We start from the raw sequence: 20954 nt of genomic DNA on the forward strand, positions 1-20954 counted from the left end.
TCAATCTAATGGAACATCCATGGGTTTTGGGGGGGCCCCCTCATATGCGAACATCTTTATGCAGAAGTTTGAAAATGATTACATACTGTGCAACCGCACTTGGATTGAAGGATTAACCATGTTCAAAAGATTCATTGACGACATTTTCCTAATTTGGTGTGGTCCAAGAGAAACATTGGAAGAAAACATCAGGGTACTAAATGTTCAAAATGAAAGGATTAAATTTACTCACACCATATCTCAGGATGCAATATCTTATCTGGATGTATTCATCAACATCTCTAACCATGAGATCACCACTAGAGTGTTCCAAAAACCCACCGACAGAAACTCAAGTTTACTGTTTCAAAGCTTCCATCCGGATCCATTGAAAAAACACTTACCATTCTCGCAGTACACTCGACTAAAACGTATAACCTCTGATGGAGAACAAGCGAAACAAGCCATTGTGCAACAATCAGTCAAGTACAAAAAACGAGGGTATCCTAACGACATTCTCATTCAAGCTTTATCTAAAGTTGACAAAATCAAGAGAATTGATTTATTGACACCTAAAAACAAACCGACCATGCAAAAAACAGTGTGCGTATTGAAATATTCTACAGATGCTTCTAAAATCAAGAGAATTATCAATAAACATTGGCACTTGGTACAAAATGAGCCAGATTTGAAGGACATATACAGTGATCGTGTAACTTTCGCATATCAAAGATCAAAAAACCTGAAGGAATTGTTAAACACTCCCAACAAAGAGAAAAAGAACTGGAAAGGAATGACTAAATGTTTTAACTGCATCCACTGCAACAATGTCATCTGTGGCAACACTTTAATGCACCCCACCAAAGGTTTTCCTATCAAACTTGAGCATTCCGGAAATTGTGACACCTCGAACTGCATATACTTAATCAAATGCCCATGCGGCAAGGTTTATGTTGGTCAAACTGAGCGGAAAGTTAAAATCAGAATCACAGAACATAAGAGCAACATTAGGCTTAGCAACCTAAAGTCAGCTATAGCATGTCATTGGAATGAATGTCATCACCAGATATCACAGTTGAAATTTACGGTTCTTGAAGTCATCCATCAGCGCCCCGACATGGATCCCGTTAAACAAAGACTTAAAGCAGAGTACTTTTGGATGAAAAAACTGAACTCAGCCCAGCCAATTGGGTTAAATGATCGCATAGAATATGCGTGGGTCCTATAATGCACCGACTTGTTCTCCAAATCCTGGTGTCCCCTTTGAACTTGTTCAATTGCCTTGAAATTTCGTAAATTAATATTTCTTCTTTGATTTTTTCTTTGATTTTGGTTATTTTATCAGCCCACTCGGGTTTGATAATGTACGTTATGTTTATGTTTTGAATTCGAATTTGTTATGCCTTTACTTCAGTCCTGGCATCGCGCCAGCTTCTCATGTTGTTTTGAAGCCTTCGCACTCAGTACACGTGACCATTCAGCTGCAACGCTATTGGTTACCACCGCGATCACGTGATATGAAGTTTCCCTATTAGCATGCAGCTTGTTAGACTATGGTTATTCAGCAGACTCCCATAGAAGCGTCCACGCGCGTTCAAACTTGTAAGTTTTGCACTGTGAACTGTTATGTGAGCGCGTGTATATTCCAGCCTAACAGTAATGCGTAAGATCTTCTCACTTTTCGTATGGTGGAGCCTCCTTGGGCTCGTTTGTTTCGTATCGCGTTAACCTATTTAGAGTTGAAGCTTGGGCTGTACTGGTTTCCAAAGCACCCTCTTTTTCCGTTTTCTTTGTTTGTGTCAGTCTCAGCGAGGCGTTTACATTTCTGTTGATCTGGCAGGGTGACTAATTTGGTCCTGTTTGTTTTCCCTTATTCAGACCCCCGACGAAGGGTCTTGGCTATGGTTTGACCCGAAATGCATTGGGTATTGTGAAACGTTGAAAACTTTGGATGAATTCGACTATTGTGCAGACAGCATAAGATGTTATTATGTTGGAAATATTCATCAACAGTAAATATTTAATCTAAGAATCAAAATGGAAAACAATATGAACTGCAATTAAAAGTATATAATGCAATGAGAAAACAGTGTTTTCGTGTGAATTTGGAGAGCCCAGTCTAGAAGTTAGTGACCCTAACTTCAAAATACATTGCAGTTTCCAAGGCACGTTAAGGCTACGTGCGACGACCAGGGCACCCACCTGAAGAGTCAAAGTTACATTCATTGAATCGATTTACAGAGTGCTCAGGATAACATATCTCGTCTGCAATACACACAAGCCAGGCAGGAAAAATCACTATAAAAGTAGGAAAAATACCAAAACACAAACTGACCAACACCCAAGCACCATGGAGCCAGCCAGAGCAGGCACAGAGGACGAGCGCAACCCCACAAGCACCCCGGATAACCAGCCTGGGACCTCGGGACAGGGAAGGGTAAGGACAAGACGAAGGGGAAGACGAAGTTCAGTCCGCAGGAAAACAAGATCCTGATTCAGAAGGTGATGGAACACCATCAACAACTGTTGGTCACCTCCAACGTGTCATTGGGAACCAAAAATGGGATATGGCGGAACATTGTGGAGAAGGTGATTGCCGTCGGAGAGCACAGGAGGTCAATGGACAAGGCCAAGAGGCGATGGATTGACATCAAGCGAAAGATCAAGGAGAATCTCACAGCCAACCAGAAGGCAGCAATTCAGACTTGAGGTGGGAGCCCAGTGCCACAACTCGTGCTGGATGACATGGAGGAGCTGGTGTCGACAGTCATCAGTGTGGAGACTGTGGCCGGAGTTAAGGGACCGAACACTGCTCAACAGGACACAACACAACCACAACAACCACAACAAGGTGAGGGACCACCAGGTACTGGGTGGACGGGTGGAGAGGGCCACAATGGCACGTATGCACAATCAAGCAGAGCACAGTGCACACCCACAATGACTCTGGGTCATGGCCCTGATCCACACAATGTCACCATGTACAATGCCATGCTGTCTGAATGTCAACATGTACCATGCAGCTACATACATGTGGACACATTATAATACACCATCTCACCTTAACATTGCAGGGGCATCGTCAACACCCACTGCAGAGCAGTGCCAGCCACTCTTCACTGATGACGAGAAGGACACCGCCAGCATCGACACCCAAACCCTCTAAAACATCATGGACATCATCCGCAACTCACCTCCAGGATCAGGGCAGCCCAACTACATCGAGGAGATGCCACCCACTTCCCAAAGCACACAGCAGTAGGCACCCACAGCCCCGGCACTCTCCCAAGACCCCCAGGAACAAACCATGGCCTTACAACGCCGTGTGCTGGATGGCCATAGGGAGATGGTGGGGTTTGGCCTCATGGCTGCCAAAATGAATGCCATCCATGGGTGTCCAGGTCCCATCAGGGACCAGCTCCAGTCCCTAACTGACACCCACGGTGCGCTCCATGGTCTCCAAGGAGCCTTGACTGACATCGCTGGAGTCATGACACGGAGAGAAGAACACCTGTCCGCTCCGACTGGCTCCATCGATTCCAGCCATGAGCTGGCACACATGTGGAAGCTCATGGAGGACATGGTGGGGATGGAGGCGGAAAGGATGGCAGCCACCACTGCACATCAGCGAAATTAAGATGGGATCTACCATGCCCTGCAGATCCTCATCATGGCATTGCTGCCACAAGGCATGGCGCTCATGAATGCTGCTGCCCCCACACCGTCCACATCTCTGCCCCCTGATGTGTCAGGGCCTTACAGTGTGGCAGGCGTATCCACTCTGGCAACTGATATGCACTGCCACACAGTGCGGCCGACGATCCACCTCCGGACCCTGATGTGTCAGTGGCACACAGTGCCGCAGCGGGTACTGCTACATCCACAGATGGGGCAGATCACACATACGGGGACGAGGACATGGACGTGGATGGGATTGTTGTCAGAACGAGGCAGTAGCATTCATCTCCACCACCTGGCCTGTTTCTGCTTGGTGTCGCACGTGGCCTTATGACCTCCCACTGACCCCCGAAACACTCCGCGGCACTCACCTTGGACCGCAACATGGACTGCCATATCGTGTTTGATGACCAATGACACAGCGACTAGACTGAGGACTATTACCTCCCTCTTCCGCAGTACTTGTCATCCCCGGATGAACTCTGGATGGCCCTCCACGGGCCCATATTGTGTGGTGTGCTTGGCATGGCCATGTACCCCTCCAGCTGCAACACTCCACTGGATGAAAAAAAAAACATCCAGTAACGCACTGCTGTGTCATGTCTTTCATCATTCCGGCATAAATGTGTGGATGGAAGTGGGGACAGGGATGCTCATCTAGTGGGAGGCCTGTCACCACGTGCTACATTGCCTATTGTGTCCCGGCTGCCGTGGACACTACAACAGGGACACACGCATTAGTCACCTCCTTGTCCGGACATGGACTGAACCATGCCAGGAGCCCCCAGAGTCAGACCACTCCGCTGACGCTCCGAGGGGGGCCCACATAGCTACCTGTCGCAGGCATACTCATTGGTGGTGTGCAGGTCACTGGTCTAGTTGTCAGCATGTCACGGCCACTCCCTGAGGGCAGGTCTGCACACACCACACCATACGGCACAGGCGTCACAGGCCCTGTGACCCCGCTAATATAAGGTGCAGACAATGTCACATTTCCCTCTGCCGGTGGTGACTGGATGCCGGACGCTCCATGGTGCTCAATCATTAAGGGCTCATGATTTGCTGCGCCCAGGGTTGGTGGCACCTGAGGTCTTGCGGCCGAAATGGCCTATCACCACATGGCACAGACTGGCGTAGCACAGGGTTAGTGGCACCCGAGGCCTTGCGGCCAAAACGGGCCTACCGCCATGTGGTTCTGCCTGGCGTAGCACAGGGTTAGTGGCACCCCGGGGCCTTACAGCCGACACGGGCCTACCACCATGTGGCGCTGACCTGCGTTTCACAGGGTTGGTGGCATACATAATTGCTGAGAGGGTGGGCAACCGGTGATGATGATGTGTGCACTGAGTTGGTCTCCGCCATTGATGACTCAGAACTCAGTGTCATGTGTGGGACATGCTGATCCGCGGGGCGGACCTGCATAATGTGGACCATGCCATGGTGGCGTGACAGGGGCCTGGAGCTTGCACGTGCACGCGGTGTGCCTACTGATGGACACACCAGTGGCAGCAGGTGAGCAGTGGGGTCTGTGTGCGCAGGGGCGACGGTTTCTCTCTCTCCCCCTTCTCTCTCTCTCACTCTCTCCCTTCCCTCACTCTCTCTAACTCTATCTCCCTTCCACCTCTCTCTCTCTCACTCTCTCTCCCTTCCCTCTCTCTCTCTCTCACTCTATCTCCCTTCCCCTCTCTCTCTCGCTCTCACTCTACCTCCCTTCCCTCTCTCTCACTCAATCTCCCTTCCCTCTCTCTCTCCATCTCCTTTCCTTTCCTTCTCTCTCTCTCTCGCTCTCTCTCTCTCTCTCTCTCTCTCTCTCTCTCCTTTCCTTTCCTTCCCTCTCATTATCTCTCTGGCTCACTTTCCTTATCTGTTTCTCTGTGTCTCGCTCCTTTTATATGTGCATGACACACGTCCTGATTTTGTGCTTTCTCTTTCAGGCTGTGTCGTCGAGATTGTCCCTGGCGGACCCGACAGGAGTCTTCAGCATTGCTGTTTTGTGTTGTGTTTCAATAACGTTTTTGGTTGTTACTTCACTGCTGTGTGACTGTTTCTTGTTCTTTCACCACACATGTGTGTATTTAGTTTGGCACTGTGCGTCATCGTGCGTTTGTTTTGGCTCTTGTGTCGTGCACAGTATTTGTATGTCCGGGGGGGGAGAGTGCCAGGGGGGCCCTGGGGTGGTTGCGGGGGGTGTTGTGGCCCTCATGGATATCCGTGGCATCTGTGGGTCTTCAGGTGTGGCTCTTGGCTGTGCTCCCTTTCATGCTGCAGGTAGTTGTCCTGCTTAACACCAGTAGAAGGCAGGTGTTTATTCCCTGGTGCTACCGTGGTTATTGCCTGTTTTTGGTTCTCTTCGCAGATCTGGCAGCGTGTTGTGAATGTGGTCTTGTGGTTTTTTGTGTGTTTTTGCATGGGAATGCCCACTCTGCATCTCATTAGGGTTAGTTGGTGGTGTCCACTGTGGGGATACATTTTGGGGCAGTTATCGCGGGAATACTGGAATTTTCTGCAGTTTGCCCCAGCTTGTGAATGGGATGTTAAATCTATCTCTGCATTTGTTGCATTATGGTGGGGATAATTCAGAGTTGTGTCCTTGTGATTATCCACCTAAGAGCGCACGTTCATTCACATCTTATTCATTCCATTCAAGAAAAACTGGCATATGGGAATTCCAAACTCTTCAACACTGTACTTGTTAATGAAAGCCACGGTAAGAGGCCATTGTTGTGGAAATGCCCCTATTCACTTCGAACTTTCCATAGACATTTTTTAATGAGAAGTTTCTAACTTTTTTTGCAGTTTTAAATAGAGCGAACTCGACCCAAAGATATCAGAACGCTTTACACGAGCACCAGTTGTATTACAGACGGACATATTCATTTTAGGCACGGGGAGATTAAGTGATTTGACCAGGATCACAGGATCTTTGTCCTTCCAACCTTATTCCCCATCTTCAAAGTTGGTCGCTCTGGCTGTTAAGGTTATCTAGGCCCGTCCTAGCTGTATTCCAATGAGCACTCTGGAAAAGTGCAATGCTCTGTTTTCTGGTCGTCGTTTTTTGCATCCTAGAGCTGGGCTTATGATTGTGCAGAGTACGGGCAGCACTGGGAAGGCCTTTTACTAGTGAAGCACATGGCTCTGAACAAAGTGACCCAAGACCACTCAGCTTGCCATACCTTCCAGCTTCTAACTAGTTCTTACAGTAGGGTGGCGAGTTTATGAAACGGGACTGTAGGAACCAGCAATATCTTTGCATTATGCTACTTTCTTACCCAAAGAATGGAAACGGGCTGAAGTGGATATGATCTTTTTTTTAACTAAGAATGGCCTTTCTCTACTGAAGCCTCACTCGCGGGGTGTGGGGGGAGGGCAGGTGGGGTTGAGAGAAACAGTCGGTCCTGTTATTCCATGCATATGAAGGACAGCCGTCAGTAGTCAGAACAGCAGCTGCAGATTATGGAAGATACGAGTAGAGGAGAAATACTCGTAGCATCGCATCCAAAAATCCTAAATTACATTGCTTTAATGGTTTAGCAACCAAGCACTTTTTCTGCTACCTTGGTTAAGTCACTTACAAACTGCCTCGTGGAGGTGAAACTGGGACGCAGCTAAAAAAAAGTAAGCACTTTGCAGAAGCTGATGGGAGGGTGTGACCTGCTGCAAAGGGCAATCTCGCTCAATGTCCTGCTGACACTGGGGATCTGCTGTCTGACCTCCTATCGTTACCTTTGTTTCTGTTTTTTGTTATATTCCAGTTCAGAGATGATGGTCAGAGAGAGACTCTTCTGATGTTTCAGAAGAGGTCACAGATTAGTGCACATTATTTCCGCTCTGGTTGGTAACCTAAGAGAGGCCTTACACAGTCTCTATCATACAGGACCATTGGAGAAAGGAGCTGTGTTAGTAATTGGTGCTCAGTCTCACCCCATCCTTCCTCTGCCTGGGTTCCTCCTCTTCCTTCTCTCTCAGCCCAGTTAGAAGTACATTTCTCTTGCAGGCTGCAGCAGAATGAGCACTGCAAACGAGCCTGGGAAACAAATCTCTCAACAGATAACGCTGGCCCCTCATTCATCTAGAGATACGCAATATCGCTCTCCCGGTGGCAGAGCATCACCCACCTCTCACAATGCATAAGACCCTCCCACATTGTAGAAAGTTTGGAAAACTGATTGGTCATTAATTTTAAACTATCATGGACTCTCCTCAAAGACGCGACGCGGATCTAATTGATAGGTCTGTCTTCAGAATATTGGCAACCATCCACTTTTCGTTTCTGCAGCGTGTGTCTCTTAGTTCTTATCTGTTAATTTTCTGAACCATTAACCTAACATTTTGTGGAACTCGATTTTAAGTAATAAGCAATGTTGCATGTTACATTACACAATGTAATTGGCACATATATACATCTATCATTGCAATTCAACTGCAAATTGTGGATTTATTACGTTCAGTGCTAATATACCACATAGGTTGCAATTGTGCTTGTGTGCATTATTTTCTAGCGCACAGTGCATCCTTGTGTCAAACATTTATGAGACGACGCATTTCATGTTAAAGCATAGCACTAGATGACATATTTGCATTTTGCTTCAATATGAGTCATTCTGAGCAATTTTCCTAATATTTAATGTAATTATATAAAAGATAGAGAAATTAAGTTTGGGCTCTTTGAACTCAGAATTTAATAGCATATTTTTTAGTAATGATGGTTTTTAAATTGTGTGTTTAAAAATGCCACTTTTACATAGTAGGCATTTTCTTGTTTAACCATTCTGTGTGCCTCTGCCTGTTTGTGGATTGACTGACTGGTTTTGGAGTGACAGGGGCTGAGGATGTGCATTCACTGTAGACAGCCACTGTGGGGGGGGGGGCGGGTTGTGGTGTGTCCAGCCCTTCCTGGATGACTCAGAGCTGAGCTGAATAGACATTGACTACATTTAGAATAGTGGGAGGAGTTTCCCTTGCGCCTGAATAGGACCCATCTCCCTTGCACAATACTGTCTCCAGCCCCTGTGGTCATACTACACCTGTCAGGACAAAACTTGTTTGGACTGGGCTCAGAGACCCCTGCACAAAGAAGAACAAAGACAAAATGGGGTATAAGTAGTGGACCTTAAACCCCAGCACTTTAGAGCACTTCTGGACTCAAGAGAAAGCGTTGCCAAGGAGAAGAGCTGTGAGGAAGAGTACTGCCCTGCTGCTGTGTGCTGTGTAGGGTTTGCCTGCCATTGCTGCTTCTGCCAAGGAAAGGACAAAGACTGGAACTTTGCTGCGAAACCTGCTTAAAGAAGAATCTCCAAGGGCTTTTGTGGGCTGGCCTCCTGTTCTGAAGTCTCAGGAAATAAAGACTTCACCCTCAGCTCCCCTGAAATCTACTGCTGAGAGTTTTCACCTGCCAGGAGGTGACTGCTCCCGTTTTGAGCCTCTGGAACGTTGTCCCTGCTGTTGGGAGCTGGAAGAAACCTAACAGAAGCAAAAAAAGCAATCTCTGACGCCGTAAGCGATGCCACTGTGATGCTGCAACCTGCATTGAGGCCCGGGGCACCGCTCGTGAAGTGCACAATGCACCGCCTGGCCTGCACCGCAGCTCTGACGCCCTTCAAAGCCTAACATATTAATAAATAAAACAAATTTAGTTGCACGCACTGCATCGCATTTGGGGATGCAGTGCACACAACAAAATTTGTTTAATTTATTCATACGTTTACACACCTGTAAAGCTCCGTAATCCATACATTACTACGACCCACACTGCCCCTTCCCCTCCTCACATCACTGCCCTGCAGGTACTCCCAGTACCGACCACGGCTGCTCTCCTCCACTATGCCTCACCTCAGTTATGCCGTGCATCATCATAGACCTAATTTCCAAGGTACTCTTTGTTTGGTGGTCCATGTGACTATGTGCCCGATGACGCGCACCTTGCATTCAGTGCCGTACTTTGGATTTATTGCTTCACAACGTTGTAATAGCCCCAGGTGGAGCTATTTGTATGCTACAAGCTTTATTTCGGAAATAACTGTTTGTAAGTGCTATTGTACTACCTGTATGTTGGATTTTTGTTGTTTTGGTCTTGTTGAGTTTACATAAATATACTTTCTTTTCTAAACTGGTGTGGTGTCTATTTGTGGTATTATCACTGTGTTACTGTGTGTTTTGAGTACAAATACTTTACACATTTTCCTTCGGGATACGCCTGTCTGCTCATGCCAAGCTACCATGGGTTATCCAAAATGTGAATCCCACTTACCCTGATTACAAGCAAGGGTCCCTATTTGGACTAAAGTGCATACCTCTACCAACTAGAGACCCCCAGTTCTAACACCTGTACACACAGTGGGCTGCATACCCCACTGTAGTGTGTCTGGAGCCAGGAAGGGAGGCCATATGTGCACTACAAAGCTCTTCTTTGAAGTATCCCCCACTTCAAAGGCACCACTGGGTATAAGAACTGGACTTCTGACCTTTACCAGTTTAGTACACTTCTGGACCTGAGGATGCTATGCCAAGAAGAAGTACCTCTGTGCTGATGAAGGACTGAAACTCTGCTGGACTGCTGAACACATAACATAACTGTGATGCAATCAAGTAGTATGGGAAATCGGGTATCCAAGCATTCATAGGAATGTTAGTAAGATAAATCGCCTGGATTTTCCGTATAACGGCTAGGTGTGGAGAGGTAGCAAGGGGTTATACATAGGTACTTTTGTGACTGTTGGTCCAGAAATTGTTTTCTTTCACATCGCCTTATCATAAACATACACATTTAATACCTTTATGGTTGACCTGGAGTGTGCAAGGAACTTGGACTTCAGCTAGGCCTTGCACTTGAAGTCTCTATCAGCTATTCCAGTTTAGGCATGGTGCTCAATCATGAGGCCACGTGAAAGAAACTGACATGTTCTAAAACGTGCAGAGTCAAACTATTGCACTTGCACCTATTTCCATTCTGCGGTGTTCTTTAGTATTATGTATTATGTATAAATGTAGATTTGGGCAGGTCATTCACAAGTATAATTGACTGTAAGTGACATAATGTCTGGTAACAACTTCTTTACAACTGTGATTGTGGAAACATTTTATGCAGAATGCGACATGTTAGTGTGTATTTCTGTTTCTGTTTCTGAAATTTCCTGAGGAATTTCCACTGTTCAGCATTTCACTTTCATGTTTCTGTTAAAGCAGAGGAGTTGCAATAGAGGTGTTGACGGACTAGATGGTGGGTCATTATGTTTTTTGAAAGGTTGACTTGTTGCAGCGGACACTGAGCTATGTCACAGCAGTCATGAATCTAGCTGGTGTACTGCACATCCCTTGCTTGGTCTTGTACTCAATGTTGCCATAAATCACTTTCTTAAGGATTTTGTAAGCATTCCATTTTTAAAGGCAAAGTGAAGTGTAAAAATTTGCACTGGCAAAGGTTGACAGGATTTTCCATCTTTGCTGGACGCAAAGTTAAACCAGCCTAGCTCCCCTCTCCGCATTCCTGGTGTAGGAGGTTCCATGGACTGTGTAGTGCAGAAAGGGGTGGTGAATCAAACACTGAGTGCATACTGCAACATGGTGGAGCTTCTGTAAGGGAAAGTCTGTGGCAGAAGACAGCATTAGGGCGGGGGCACCAGAGCTGAGTACAGCTCAGGCACAGCATGAAGGACATACACAAGTCAGCGCTAGAGGCAGAATGATGTACTTCACTGGTGGGTTGGTGGTTTGGACTATGAATAGGTGACTGCTGGTGTCTGCACTTGAAAAGATTCCTCTTTGATGCTTAGGGTGTTAAATTATTTCCTCTCCTTTTTAAACTTTACAACTTCACAAACTGTGAATTTACTGGCATGCAGTCATAATGACGTTTTGGGCATTGGAATTTATACCTTCTTACCTATGGGTAAATATATTTGAAAGTCATAAAAAGATAGAAGTAAACATTACTCCGTAAGCTACACATTGCCATCATAGAGTATTTATTGAATAATAGAAGGCTCAGGCTTTAGAAGGCAGTCATGCAGAGCGTGCCAGAGATTTTGTTTGACTAATATACAAAGTCATATGATCTTTTGTGGAGACTGAGTTGGGAAGACACTGCTGTTTAGGCAATCATGTCGCTGACACATATGCTGTTTGAGAATATACCAAATATTTGTTTGTTCTTGGACCTCTGCTGATTGATAGCTTCAATTTTTCCTTACTCCACTGGTGTTTCTGTGCATTAGATCATCCCTCACCACAGGTAAACCTAGTAAAATGATTGAGGCCTGGAAGGAGGGAACTGTTGTGTCTACATCAGACCCTTTTACTCTTTTACTCCCCAAACTCGACACAGATACATCCTCCAAAATCACTACACTGCGTTTTACCTCTTTCACATTGACCAGTTGGGAAAATCTACTTTCCCCTTTCCCCTTTCCTGACAATTCTGATTTTCTTTACTGCCACCCACTCATCCTTCTTTATGTCCACTCTCTTGACACCTTTCTTAGTGCCATATTATTTCTTTGATATTTGTTGTTTCTCTCTCACAATCTCTTTAACAGCATTGCGGTCTACCCACATACAATCTTTACTTTTTAACCGGTGTGCAGCCTAAATATCGAGTTATTTATTTCGAATGGACATAATATCGACTCCAGAATATCGAGATGGCATTAATATCGAGGTAAGTAATATCGATGTATTTTTTATCGATTTTTATGTATGTTAAAAAATATCGATTGAAAAAATATCGAGTAAGTAATATCGTTAGTAAAAAATATCGATTATTCTAGTAGTTTAAAAATATCGAAAGTTGTGTTTTCGACAGTCATGATATCGACTGTCATGATATCGACTATTAATATCGATATAAATAATATCTAATAGTTAAATGTACACTGTTTTAATGTTTTATTACTACATTTATTGTTAAAATATATGTTAATTTTGTATTTATTTATATAGAAATAATTTTAAAAGTAATTAATAATTTAAAAAAATTATTCAAATACTATAATAATTTCTAGGAGCGGGTAGTGGGTTTTTAGGGGAATAGGGTGGGAAGTAATTTAAATATAATTAATTAAATATGTAAATGTATTAATTGGTATTAATATTTAATTAATTGTCAATTAAATTATTTTTTTAAATAAAATATTTAATTGGTAATTAATTTAATTTAATACATTACTTGCTAATTATGTTCATTTAAATAAATTAATTTCATGTAGCGGGTTGTGGGTTTATAGGGGAATAGGGTGGGAAGTAATTTAATAATACATAATTAAATATGTTAATTTATTAATTGGTATTAATATTTAATTAATTGTTAATTATAAAAAATATTTTAATTATATAAAATTTAATTGGTAATTAATTTAATTTAATTTAATAATTGCTAATAATGTTAATTTAAATAATTTATGTCATGTAGCGGGTTGTGGGTTTATAGGGGAATAGGGTGGGAAGTAATTTAATTATAATTAATTAAAAATGTAAATTTATTAATTGGTAGTAATAGTTAAATAATTGTTAATTAAATCATATATTTTAATTATATTAAAATTAATTGGTAATTAATTTAATGTAATTGAATAATTGCTAAATATGTAAATTTATAACATTTAAATCATATATTTTAATTATATTACATTTAATTGGTAATTAATTTAATGTAATTGAATAATTGCTAAATATGAAAATTTATAACATTTATGTCATGTAGCGGGTTGTGGGTTTATAGGGGAATGGGGTGGGAAGTAATTTTATTATAATTAATTAAAAAGGTAAATTTATTAATTGGTAGTAATATTTTAATAATTGTTAATTAAATAATGTATTTAAATTATATAAAATTTAATTGGTAATTAATTTTATTTTATTGTTTAATTGCTAATTATATTAATTTAAATAATTTATGTCATGTAGGGGGTTGTGGGTTTATAGGGGAACAGGGTGGGAAGTAATTTAATTATAATCTATTAAATATGTAAATTTATTAATTGGTAGTAATATTTAATTAATTGTTAATTAAAAAATTCAAGTTGATTATTTAAAATATAATTGGTAAATAATTTAATGTAATTTATTAATTGCTAATTATGTAACATTAAATTTTTACTTTTCTGTAGTGGGTTGTCTGTTTATAGGGGAATAGACTGGGAAGTAATTTAATTATAAATATTGAAATAATAATATTTATTTAAGGTATACAACGTTTAGCACACAACGTTTACAACGCACTACCTTTACAATGAAACTTTTACAACGCAAATACCATAGCAACGCATGTATTTAGATCAAATGTTTTTACTACGCAGGTATTTTTACAACGCATACTATTACAATGTAAGTGTTGGTAAGTATATAATTATATTTAAAATGTTATAGGTTTGGATTGTTGGGTAAAGGGGTATTTTTAGGGTTCAGGGTCAGTTTTCAGTGTTTGGGTAAAGGGCTATTTTTAGGGTTCAGGGTCAGTTTTCAGTTTGTGGGCAAAGGGGTATTTTTAGGGTTCAGGGTCAGTTTTCAGTTTGTGGGTAAAGGGGTATTTTTAGGGTTCAGGGTCAGTTTTCAGTTTGTGGGTAAAGGGGTATTTTTAGGGTTCAGGGTCAGTTTTCAGTTTGTGGGCAAAGGGGTATTTTTAGGGTTCAGGGTCAGTTTTCAGTTTGTGGGCAAAGGGGTGTTTTTAGGGTTCAGGGTCAGTTTTCAGTTTGTGGGTAAAGGGGTATTTTTAGGGTTCAGGGTCAGTTTTCAGTTTTTGGGTAAAGGGGTATTTGTAGGGTTCAGGGTCAGTTTTCAGTTTGTGGGTAAAGGGGTATTTTTAGGGTTCAGGGTCAGTTTTCAGTTTGTGGGTAAAGGGGTATTTTTAGGGTTCAGGGTCAGTTATCAGTTTGTGGGTAAAGGGGTATTTTTAGGGTTCAGGGTCAGTTTTCAGTTTGTGGGTAAAGGGGTATTTTTAGGGTTCAGGGTCAGTTTTCAGTTTGTGGGTAAAGGGGTATTTTTAGGGTTCAGGGTCAGTTTTTGGGTAAAGGGGTATTTTTAGGGTTCGGGGTCAGTTTTCAGTTTGTGGGTAAAGGGGTATTTTTAGGGTTCAGGGTCAGTTTTCAGTTTGTGGGTAAAGGGGTATTTTTAGGGTTCAGGGTCAGTTTGGGGTTTTTGGGTAGAGGGATACAGGGTAAAAATAAGGTAAATTTAAATTTACATTAAATTAATTAAATTTAAATACATTTAATTAAATTAGTTTATATTAATTTACATTAAATAACATATTATAATATTATCAATACTTACTTTGTAATGCTATGCGTTGTAAAGGTATTTGCTTTGTAAAAGCATTCGTTGTAAATAAATGCGGTGTAATGGTATTTGCGTTGTTAACGTTTCGTTGTAAAGGTATGCGTTGTAAAAGTATGCGTTCAAACGTCATACATCTTTTATTTAATTGTATTTAATAGAAAATAATTGTAAATTAATTTAGAATTATCAAAAAAATTATTGGTAATTAGTTGTAAATTAGTATTAATAGGTAAGTATTAGAAATAATGATAGTTAATTAGTAATTTTAATATATTAATTATTATGTTAAATTAAATAGTTAATCATTTGTAAAAATATTTATATTGATATTATTTTTTAATTTATTTATTAATATATGAAGTATTTACTTTCCCTACTGTTGCACCCACTGGATTGGGAATAGTAATTCGTATGGGTTCAGTGTCCAGCACCTTCCATGAGTTTACAATTGGTGAAATGGGAATTGTAATTTGTATGGTTTTAATGTGTACTATGGTTTTGTGAGTTTATAATTGGTGCAGTGGAAATAAGAAGACCTTTTTTATAGAAATAATTATTATTGGTAGGATACTATAATAAAGTGTTCACATTACATAGAAAAATGTTGTATTATTTTAATTATTGTTTATTATAGTACTTAAAAGATTAATACATTTTTAAAATTATTAAAATTTAAAATGCATTTTTATATAGAATATTTCATATGTAATTAATATTTATATAGAATAATAAAGAAGGAAACATACACAGGGTTAAATGCAATAAATGAAAAATAGTTTATTAACATATAAAATACAAATTTTAAGTAGAGATGTATTTTTTATTTCAATTGAAAATTGTAACTAAACAGTTTTTATTATCCAACAAAATATCTGAAGTGCATATATATGTTTTTAAGACATAAATGATATAAACATAATTTTATGTTTATTCACATATATTGTAATTTAAATAGTTAAATAAACAAATTGGTAATATGTACTTTTCATTTAATAACAATTATTTTATTCACATAACATTAAATATATTGTCATAGATAAATATGTACATTTCTTTAGTAACAGTAACATTTTTGTTTCTTACAAAGTAATGATATTTTTTTTAAAATTAATATTATGAATATTGAACATATTTATAATATTAATTTTTACATAGATAAACACAAAAAACATTTTTATATACATACATAATGTTTAAACTAATATTTGCTATTTTTATAAACACATTATTTGTAACAAAGTTATATATGCACATTTGTTTAACATATAGATTATTTTCAAAATGTATATATAAATCATAAAATATTATTTAAAGTATCACATACCAGTTGAATAATTATTTGAAAGTAATTAATATTTAAGAAATAATTTTCTACTAATTAAATAATTATTTACACTTCATATAATACTCAGTGTATTTTTTTAAAGTGTTGGAATATAGAAATTATAGAGGATTTTGCTGTATACAGGGACTACTTTTTAACCGCGTAATGTTACTTAGGCTTATTTGGTGCTTCAACAGATCGCGGTTGGATGCTGCTTCGCGTTAGAGAGGGTAAGTTTGTTTTAATTGTATTTTAGAAGTTAATGAAGTTATTGTTAGTGTATGTGTGGTGTGTTTAGGTTTATGTAGATAGGGTTATTAAGAGAACATTGTGTGTTCGATGTTAGGTAGAGTGTACGATTTTTGATTTTTACCGCGTTTTAGTTGTAGGTGTGTGACGTGAGGTAATATGTTTAAATGTTCCTAAGATAATATGTTTGGTGTATAAATATGTGTTTTTATATATGTATGGGTGTTTTTGTGTGGGTGGGTATGTATTTTATTTTTTCCAGGTTATCGTCGCGTTTTACTGTTTTTGAGGAGTTCTTTCTTTTTCGATCAGAGTTGTGTGACGAGTATTATATACTCTTATTTTTGCACACAAATATTTTGGTTTTCAAGTTTTCCAGGAGCGTTTTTTTTTCAAAATTACTATTTTCGGGTTTTCTATCGTATATCGTGTCTATTACATTGGAGAGGAGTCGCTATGGATTTGCTTGTATTTTTGCATTTTTTTTTGGGCTTCCATGGATTGTATGGGTTTTTGCAATGGTGTCGTATGGATTGCTTGGAATTGGATTACGTTTGAAGCTGCAACAGAACTGTAAGTATTTACAAAAAATGTTATGGGTGGGGAAACTGTTTTAAATTTTGCTTTACTTACGTTGTATGTAACATTTTGTAAATACATTATCTAAATACATTTTATATATGTTAATATTATGTATTTGATCATTTAATTGCAAATTGTTACATGTAAAAATCAAGGAATTTAGAAAAAAAATGCTTAATGTAACGTGTATAGTTATGTTATGTTTTAAAGAATAGTTTTTGCAATCATTGATAGATATTCTAGTCCTTTGCTAGTTGGATAGAGGGTAACTTGACTTTGGTAGTGTGTTATACATTTTTTTCGTTTCTTTGGTGAGTTTAGGTCCGATCAAAGTTAATGATTGCTCCATTCGGAGCTCCTGGTAACTCTGTTCTTTTTGTAAGGATTGTATTAATTTGTGAAGGGTAGGCGTTCCTCGGCCTGTAGTTGCTTGGAAGGCATTGTGCCATCCTTCAACTGCATTGTTTGTTTTTGCTTCCTTATTTAGTGTGCTAAGGTAGACATTCCACCAAGCTATTTGGTATTTGGGTTGTCTTCTATGGCCTGATCTATGTAGCCTTCCTACCCATGTGTCTTCGAAGTAGTCAAGCATAGGGCTTAGTCTTTCTTTGTTTCTTTTATAGTAGGGGCTGTCTATTAATAAGTTATAGTGCTCAGTTACATCTGTCAGTGGAACATAGGCTAGGGCGATGAGTTTTTTTATTTGATAAGCAAATGTGCTATCAGTGGCGTATTGGATACTCAAGTTAGATTTTTGTAGATGTCGCCAGATACATTGATTAAAATGGTAATAGCAACCTTGTATTGCTGTGTGTGGGTATGTTTTAAGGATGCTGTTTATCATTGCTTTTTCAAAGTCAATGATAATTGTTTGTGGAAAATAGTTGTTAGTATGTTGATTGACTTCACTTAGTATTTCTTGATAGGTAGCTTGCTGTTTGTTTGGTAGAAGGGCATAAAGGAATGGAATATTTGCATTTTGGAAATGACCATGGATAGTGTATAATTGATAAAAAGGTTTGGGGCATACAGAAAAAGTACCGTCCATCATCCAAGTTTGGCATTGGGTAAGTTTAGTCATGTTGTTTGCTGTGGCAAACAGTATAATTATTTTATCTTTAGATTTGTTGTCATAGAGTATAAAATTATCTTTATTGTGAGTTACAGAGAGTTCAGGGGGAATTTGCACTTCTTCAAAAGTTTTTGGTGTGGGAGGAGTAGTGCATGTTGCTCTTTTTTGTCTAGCTACAGTTCTTTTAAGGGATTCAATAGATGGTAATTGGCTAGAAGCATGTTGGGGAAGTACACTTAAATGGTGTTTCAGAATAGCAGTTGTTGGTTGATCAGTTCTAGTACTAGCTTCTTTAAGGGAATCTAGCATGTGTCTAATCTCTATTTCTGTTACATTGGGTGGGGGATTATGTTCCTTAGTATAAGTAACAGTAGTTTCCTGAGTTATAGCTCTACCATAACATTTGTTGGCATAATATTTCGTACACTTCCAAAACACTTTCAAATCTTTTTGTTTCTCTTGAGTGTAGACATATCCCATGTAACAAAGAAGCATTTTCCCTTTTTGTGAATAAATGAATTTAGCTCCTTCAGTCATGATTGCATTGTAGTGCTAGGAGGTAATTAAAAGAGAATGTCATTACATTTTTTGAAAAAATAATGTTGTATTCTAATAATACAGTTTAATACATTTTTGATTTACCTGTAATTCTTTTGATGATTTCAAGTAGTTCTTTTCAGGTGTTGATGTTCTTTAAACTGTTATTTTCTGTGTATATATTTTTGTACCTGTGGAAGTTGAGAAAATGTATACAAATATTTTATTACTATTTATGATATTTTGATAGAGGTTTTTAGCTAGTTTCTATTTAGTTACCTATCTATTAAATGTCGAATTTACATTTCAATTATATACTTACTTATTTATATTTAACTTTTGATGTCCAAGTGTTGTGTAGGTCTTCTGTATTTTCTTTTTGTCTGTAGGATAAATAGTAAAAAAAACACATATATTTTAGGTATTTGGCTTTTAAACATAGGTGTGAGGTTTGAGAGTTACATTTTCAATGGCTAATAATGTAGTAGTACTTACTTTAGATAGGTGTAGCTGTCTTTATGTTGAAGTCAATAAGTTTTCTTTCAGAAATCCTGCAGAGTTTTGTCTTCCTTTAGTTTGGAGATTTAGGCTGCATTTTTAGTTTGCTGTAATCTTGTTTATATAGTATTAGTCTAATTGTGTCTGAAATAGGATTGGTTGTTTAAATTGACAGTCTGTTTTTATTTGTGGATTTGAATTTTTTTACCTGTTATGGTAATTGCTTTCCTTATATGGGTGACGCCAATTAACGTTTATTTAATGTGTAAGGTCTTATTTAGTATAGGTAATGTTATCTTTATATTTGTAAAGTGGAGGAATATATATAATTTGCAGTAAGAAATGTTTAGTTGTTCGAAACATTGTTTATGTATTATAAAATGTATGTTTGTATTTATTTTGTGTTATAAATGTTAGGAAAATATATAGTATATTTTATAGATTTATATAAACAATTTCTGGATAATTATGGTTTGTATGACTACATTTTAAGATAATAAAGTGATTTATTGAAGGATGTAGTAATTTCGATTTTTAAAAAAATCGATCAATTTGCTATCGATATTTTTGTATTCGATATTTTGACTGTTTTTCATTTAAATATGTGGTAATCAATGTTTTAGAAATCGATAATGTTGTTAGTCGATATTGTTGTAGTCGTTGTTTTTTGTAGTCGATATTGTGGTTTCGATATTTTTGTGGTTTGTTGTTTAAGTATAGGCAATCGATAATTTTGTAGTCGATAATTTGTCATCGATATTTTGTCCAGTCGATATTCGGTCTGTCGAGGTTATGTCAGTGATCCTTTTTAACCATGCTGAAATTTCCTTCCTCCCTGGATCCCTTCCTTCAAGTGAAATGAAACATGACACCCCCATCATTGAGAGAGGTGCAACTCTATATGCCCAAATCAATTTCATTAACTCCTCTTTCCATGGTAACCCATTGTCCATGGACAGTTCGATGTTCCCCATAATTAGACTATTGACTTGCTAAATTGGTCCATTGTCCTGGGGTCTGAATAACACCACCTTCTCATGTTTGACAACCATCTTTTCTAAAAACTCTGTCATAGATTTAAAAATAAACTGTACTCTGTTATCTGAAACTAATCTTGGGAATACCCTCTTCCATGAATGCAACTTCTAGAAATGTAATCACATTTTCCATATCAATGCATTCAGTAGATGTGGTCACAAACCATTCCATGTAGTAATTAATCAGGACAATCATGTATCTGTCTCTCGTGCCCAGTCTGCCTACAGGACCCAAACAATTAATGGCCAACCTTCCACAAGATTTATTAGGTAACTCCACACAACACAGTGGTGGATGTGTCACAACCTTGGTTTTGACACTGTTGGCACATGCATAGCATTCTTTGACAATATTTTCAATGGCATCATCCGTTTTGGGCCACAAGAAAGACTGACACACTCGCCTCTTAGTCATGTTGTGCCCCTGATGCTCCTTGTGCGCTATATGGATTATTTTCTTCCTTAATTACTCTAGCGGAATAATCTAGGTCCTCGACATCAATTTCCCTGCAGGTACTCTGTTTGCATCCTTCACATTGTGATATGCATTTAACCCCACACCACACGGTGTTTAATTTTCCCAACCTGCAATCACACACTTTTTTAAATCCTTCAATTGCACATTCTCGTCCATTTCTGTATAACATTCCTCTTTGCCGAGAGTGATTTCCTCTCTGCCTACCATTACCACTCAGTGGTTAATTTGTGAAAAAATATGTGTCACGGCTTT

This window comes from Lissotriton helveticus, chromosome 1_1, assembly GCF_964261635.1.
Source record: "Lissotriton helveticus chromosome 1_1, aLisHel1.1, whole genome shotgun sequence".
In the NCBI taxonomy this organism is placed as follows: Eukaryota; Metazoa; Chordata; class Amphibia; order Caudata; family Salamandridae; genus Lissotriton; species Lissotriton helveticus.